The sequence below is a fragment of the Pleurodeles waltl genome, chromosome 11 (genome assembly GCF_031143425.1).
Source record: "Pleurodeles waltl isolate 20211129_DDA chromosome 11, aPleWal1.hap1.20221129, whole genome shotgun sequence".
Classification (NCBI taxonomy): domain Eukaryota; kingdom Metazoa; phylum Chordata; class Amphibia; order Caudata; family Salamandridae; genus Pleurodeles; species Pleurodeles waltl.
Window position 1 is genome coordinate 972,468,371 of NC_090450.1, and position 6,000 is coordinate 972,474,370.

Genomic DNA, 6,000 nt, shown 5'->3' on the forward strand with positions numbered 1-6,000 from the left:
AGAGGGTAATCAGTCCATTGTGTGAGGGGAGGGCACAGCCTATTCACATGTAAGGTGTGAACAACCCTCCCTCTCCCCAACCCAGGTAGACTATCAATATGCAAATGCTGCTTCTGTCACACCCAGTCCTTCCTGTGTTATGGCTGTCTGGAAAGTATGCACCAAGTGGAGCTATCACTCTACCCCAGATGTGGATTGCAGTCAGGCTGCAAGGCACCAGCGTTGTAAGCACAAAGAAATGTCCACTTTTTGAAAGTGGCATTTCTAAAATAGTATTACAAAATCCACCTATACCAATAAGCAGAATTTCTCACTACCATTCCAAACATACTAAACATGCCCATGCTATTCCTCATAGATCATAAGTTACCACTTATACATATGTAAGAGTATTTCCAATGCAATACTATGAGAGGAGCAGCACTCACAGTAGTGAGAAACTAAATAGGCTGTTGTGACTACTAGGACATGTAACACATAAAAATATATGTCCTACCTTCTACATACACAGCACCCTGCCCATAGGGCTATTTATGGCCTACCTACGGGGTGACTTAGGTGTAGTAAAAAGGGACTTTAGACCTTGGCAAGTAGTTTGACTTGCCAAGTCAGTGTGGCAGTAAGCTGTGCACGCAGGCCCTGCAGTGGCAGGCTTGAGACCGGTTTGAAAGGCTACTTCTGTGGGTGAAGCAATATCGGCAGCAGGCCCACTAGTAGCAATTAATTTACTGGCCCTGGGTACATGTTTTACCACTTTACAAGGGACTTGCAGGTAAATTAAATAGGCCAAATAGGTGTAAGCCAATTATTCCAAGTTTAGGGGAGAGAGCACATGCACTTTAGCACGGATTAGCAGCGCTAAAGTGCCCAGGGTCCTAAAGCCAACAAAAAGAGGGTCAGAATAATAGGAGGAGAAAGGCAAAAAGTCTGGGGATAACCCTGCAGAAAGGGCCTTTTCCAACAACTATACTGAACACTTTTCTTGGACCATTTAAAAATGTGCGGACTGTGTAAGAAAGTAGCCTCTTTCTAGCCTTGTTACCCCCACTTTTGGCCTGTTTGTGAGTATATGTCAGGGTGTTTTCACTGTCTCACTGGGATCCTGCTAGCCAGGGCCCAATGCTCATAGTAGAAACCCTATGTTGTCAGTATGTTTATGTGTCACTGGGACCCTGCTAGCCAGGACCCCAGTGCTCATAAGTTTGTGGCCTATATGTGTTCCCTGTGTAATGCCTAACTGTCTCACTGAGGCTCTGCTAACCAGAACCTCAGTGGTTATTATCTCTCTGCTTTCCAAATTTGTCACTAACAGGCTAGTGACTAAAATTAACAATTCACATTGGCATACTGGTACACCCATATAATTCCCTAGTATATGGTACTGAGGTACCCAGGGTATTGGGGTTCCAGGAGATCCCTATGGGCTGCAGCATTTCTTTTGCCACCCATAGGGAGCTGTGACAATTCTTACACAGGCCTGCCAGTGCAGCCTGAGTGAAATAACGTCCACGTTATTTCACAGCCATTTACCACTGCACTTAACTAACTTATAAGTCACCTATATATCTAACCTTCACCTGGTGATGGTTGGGTGCAAAGTTACTTAGTGTGCGGGGCACCCTGGCACTAGCCAAGGTGCCCCCACATCGTTCAGGGCAATTCCTCGGACTTTGTGAGTGCGGGACACCATTACACATGTGCACTATACATAGGTCACTACCTATGTATAGCGTCACAATGGTAACTCCGAACATGGCCATGTAACATGTCTAAGCTCATGGAATTGTCCTCCCAATGCCATTCTGGCATTGGGGGGACAATTCCATGATCCCCCGGGTCTCTAGCACAGAACCCAGGTACTGTCAAACTGCCTTTTCAGGGTTTGCACTGCAGCTGCTGCTGCTGCCAACCCCTCAGACAGGTTTCTGCCCCCCTGGGGTCCAGGCAGCCCTGGCCCAGGAAGGCAGAACAAAGGATTTCCTCTGAAGAGAGGGTGTTACACCCTCTCCCTTTGGAAATAGGTGTGAAGGCTGGGGAGGAGTAGCCTCCCACAGCCTCTGGAAATGCTTTGATGGGCACAGATGGTGCCCATCTCTGCATAAGCCAGTCTACACCGGTTCAGGGATTCCCCCAGCCCTGCTCTGGCGCGAAACTGGACAAAGGAAAGGGGAGTGACCACACTCCCCTGATCTGCCCCTTCCAGGGGAGGTGCCCAGAGCTCCTCCAGTGTGTCCCAGACCTCTGCCATCTTGGAAACAGAGGTGTTTGTGGCACACTGAACTGCTCTGAGTGGCTAGTGCAAGCAGGTGACGTCAGAGGCTCCTTCTGATAGGCTCTTACCTCTCTTGGTAGCCAATCCTCCTTCCTTGGTAGCCAAACCTCCTTTTCTGGCTATTTAGGGTCTCTCCTTTGGGGAATTCTTCAGATCACGAATGCAAGAGCTCACCAGAGTTCCTCTGCATCTCCCTCTTCACCTTCTACCAAAGGATCGACCGCTGACTGCTCAGGACGCCTGCAAAACCGCAACAAAGTAGCAAGACGACTACTAGCAACCTTGTATTGCTTCATCCTGCCGGCTTTCTCGACTGTTTCCAGGTGGTGCATGCTCTGGGGGTAGCCTGCCTCCTCTCTGCACCAGGAGCTCTGAAGAAATCTCCCATGGGTCGACGGAATCTTCCCCCTGCAACCGCAGGCACCAAAAGACTGCATCACTGGTCCTCTGTGTCCCCTCTCAGCACGACGATCGTGGTCCCTGGAACTCAGCAACTCTGTCCAAGTGACTCCCATAGTCCAGTGACTCTTCAGTCCAAGTTTGGTGGAGGTAAGTCCTTGCCTCCCCACGCTAGACTGCATTGCTGGGTCCCGTGTGATTTGCAGCTGCTCCGGCTCCTGTGCACTCTTCCAGGATTTCCTTTGTGCACAGCCAAACCTGGGTCCCCGACACTCTAACCTGCAGTGCACAACCTTCTGAGTTGTATTCCGGCGTCGTGAGACTCCCTTTTGTGACTTTGTGTGGACTCCGGTTCACTCTTCTTCCAAGTGCCTGTTCAGGTACTTCTGCGGGTGCTGCCTGCTTCTGTGAGGGCTCCCTGACTTGCTGAGCGCCCCCTCTGTCTCCTCCTCCAAGTGGCGATATCCTGGTTCCTCCTGGGCCACAGCAGCACCCAAAACCCTCTACTACGACCCTTGCAGCTAGCAAGGCTTGTTTGCGGTTTTTCTGCGTGGGAACACCTCTGCAAGCTTCATCGCGACGTGGGACATCCATCCTCCAAAGGAGAAGTTCCTAGCTCTCTTCTTTCTTGCAGAACTCCAAGCTTCTTCCAACAGGTGGCAGCTTCCTTGCACCCTCAGCTGGCATTTCCTGGGCTCCTGCCCACTCACGACACTGTTGCGACTATTGGTTTTGGTCCCCTTGTCTTACAGGTACTCAGGTCCGGAAATCCACTGTTGTTGCATTGCTGGTGTTTGTTCTTCCTGCAGAATCCCCCTATCACGACTTCTGTGCTCTCTGGGGGTAGTAGGTGCACTTTACACCTACCTTTCAGGGTCTTGGGGTGGGCTATTTTTCTAACCCTCACTGTTTTCTTACAGTCCCAGCGACCCTCTACAAGCTCACATAGGTTTGGGGTCCATTCGTGGTTCGCATTCCACTTTTGGTGTATATGGTTTGTGTTGCCCCTTTACCTATGTGCTCCTATTGCAACCTATTGTGATTCTACACTGTTTGCATTACTTTTCTTGCTATTACTTTCCTAGTTTTGGTTTGTGTACATATATCTTGGGTATATAACTTATCCTCATACTGAGGGTACTCACTGAGATACTTTCGGCATATTGTCATAAAAATAAAGTACCTTTATTTTTAGTATATCTGTGTATTGTGTTTTCTTATGATATTGTGCATGTGACACCAGTGGTATAGTAGGAGCTTCACACGTCTCCTAGTTCAGCCTAAGCTGCTCTGCTAAGCTACCTTTTCTATCAGCCTAAGCTGCTAGACACCTCTTCTACACTAATAAGGGATACCTGGACCTGGTGCAAGGTGTAAGTACCTATGGTACCCACTACAAGGCAGGCCAGACATCCGACTGAATCAACTTTTGAATTATAACTTCATCAACTACCAAGGTTCTGCGAACTACTGAGATACCTCATTGCTATAATACTTTATATTGATTGTGGAAAGCATATGGTAAAGTCAATAGGCATATAAGGATGGATTGTTATTTCTCTGTATTAACGACTAAAAATAGTTATTTTGTTACATGAAATGTCATAAATTACCTTTGTAGGGAAGGATTTTGGTTTTGGCTACTGCCTCTGAAAACCCTGGGGGGAAATGTTGTACAATGTAATCATTATTTTAAAAATCTCTTCTAAGCTGTCTGCCATGATCCTCTAATGAAAAAAATCATGTGGTGTAACGCTCAGAGCTGGGAGGAACCAGGTTCAAGTCTTGGGGTTGGCTCAACCTCATGGAATTCTGGGCAAATCACTTAGATCTCCCCAAGCCTACAATTCAGCGCCTTGAGACGCTCATGGGTGATTTTCTGCGCTTTATAAATCCTGGATTTATACATAAAACCATATATATATATATATATATATATATATATCTATATATATATCTATCTATATATCTATATATATATATTTATATATATATAGGGCCTTAGGGTCAGCTCTGTTCTGTCTATCATTTACACTGTGCTTCCATTCATGGCCATGTACTTTACGGGGTGATGGTTTAGTCCACATCAGTCATTGATTCCCTTAACTTGTGAATGATTTCCTTTTCGGATCACAAGTGCATACCTGCCAACTTCTGAACAATATTCTCCATGTGAGGAGGGGGGCGGGGCCTCAAAGGGGCAATGGCTTTGTGCTGATTATGGCCCGAAGCACTTTTTAGTTCATCGCCTTCCCACTCGAACACCAAAATAACAAAGCCTTGGAGGCTTCTGCCAATGTCCTGGGGAGGTTTTACTGCTTATAATGGACATTGGCTGATCAGAGCATCCAAACAATTAGCTGGAAATCTGATCTCTGCAGGGGGTTCCAGCTAATTGTTAGCAAACTGTGTGATATTAGCTCCTCACCGGTGAATGAGTGTTGGGAGCTGATATCATGTGACACACGGTGGGACCGTATGAGTTGGAAGGTCTGCAAGTGTGCATCCACCTGAAAATGAATGTGCTTCAGTGTCAGGGCTAGTTGGACAGTCCTTTAGTGTTCAGTATCTCATTTTGTAGCTCCCCTTTCATTTCTTTGCTGTTGCTCTGTTTATTGTTTCTTAACAGGATACCACAGCTCTCCAGGCAGCGCTAATGGGTTGTTACTTCCTTGCAGCTCATTTCATTTCCAGTGCATCACATCCCATGTGGCAACTTTGTTGTAGTTGAGTTAATTAGAATATGTAGGAAAAAAGAATTTAGAACGTGGGCCAAGAATGTGTTGAGATTCGAGTGATGTGCACTCAGGAGTTGCGGCTTGGAGACAGAGCATAGCTGGAAGGTGGCTCTTATTTACATGCAATAAAACTTCCCTTTTCTACATTCCGTAGTCGTTTTTCCAGTAACTACTACATAAATTTGTTGACGAGCGATGGAGGCGCCATCTTCGTAAACACAAGCAGCATGCTATGCGGACATACGCGCACTGATGCAAGGACAAATTTACCTCGTCGGAGCGGGTATGCAGCTTGTGTTTATTTGTCAGTTGTGAGACCGGTGAGGTGGTGTTGGTGCAGCAGGCAGGCTGGGAGGTTTTTTATGCAGTGCGTAAGACTTGCAAGTTTCAGGTACAGGGCATTATGGTTTGCGCGCACCCATAGCATCTAGCTGCCAGCTCGTGCTTGGCAGACGCGCACACGCTTTTACAAGCCGCTGCTCCCCGCCCATACGACTTACGTTGTTACATGTGGTTGCCTAGCAACGATACAAACGGATGTGCTCAAGTATATGGAGCGGAGCTACGCAAGGGAGCTATAAGCAATTTCGC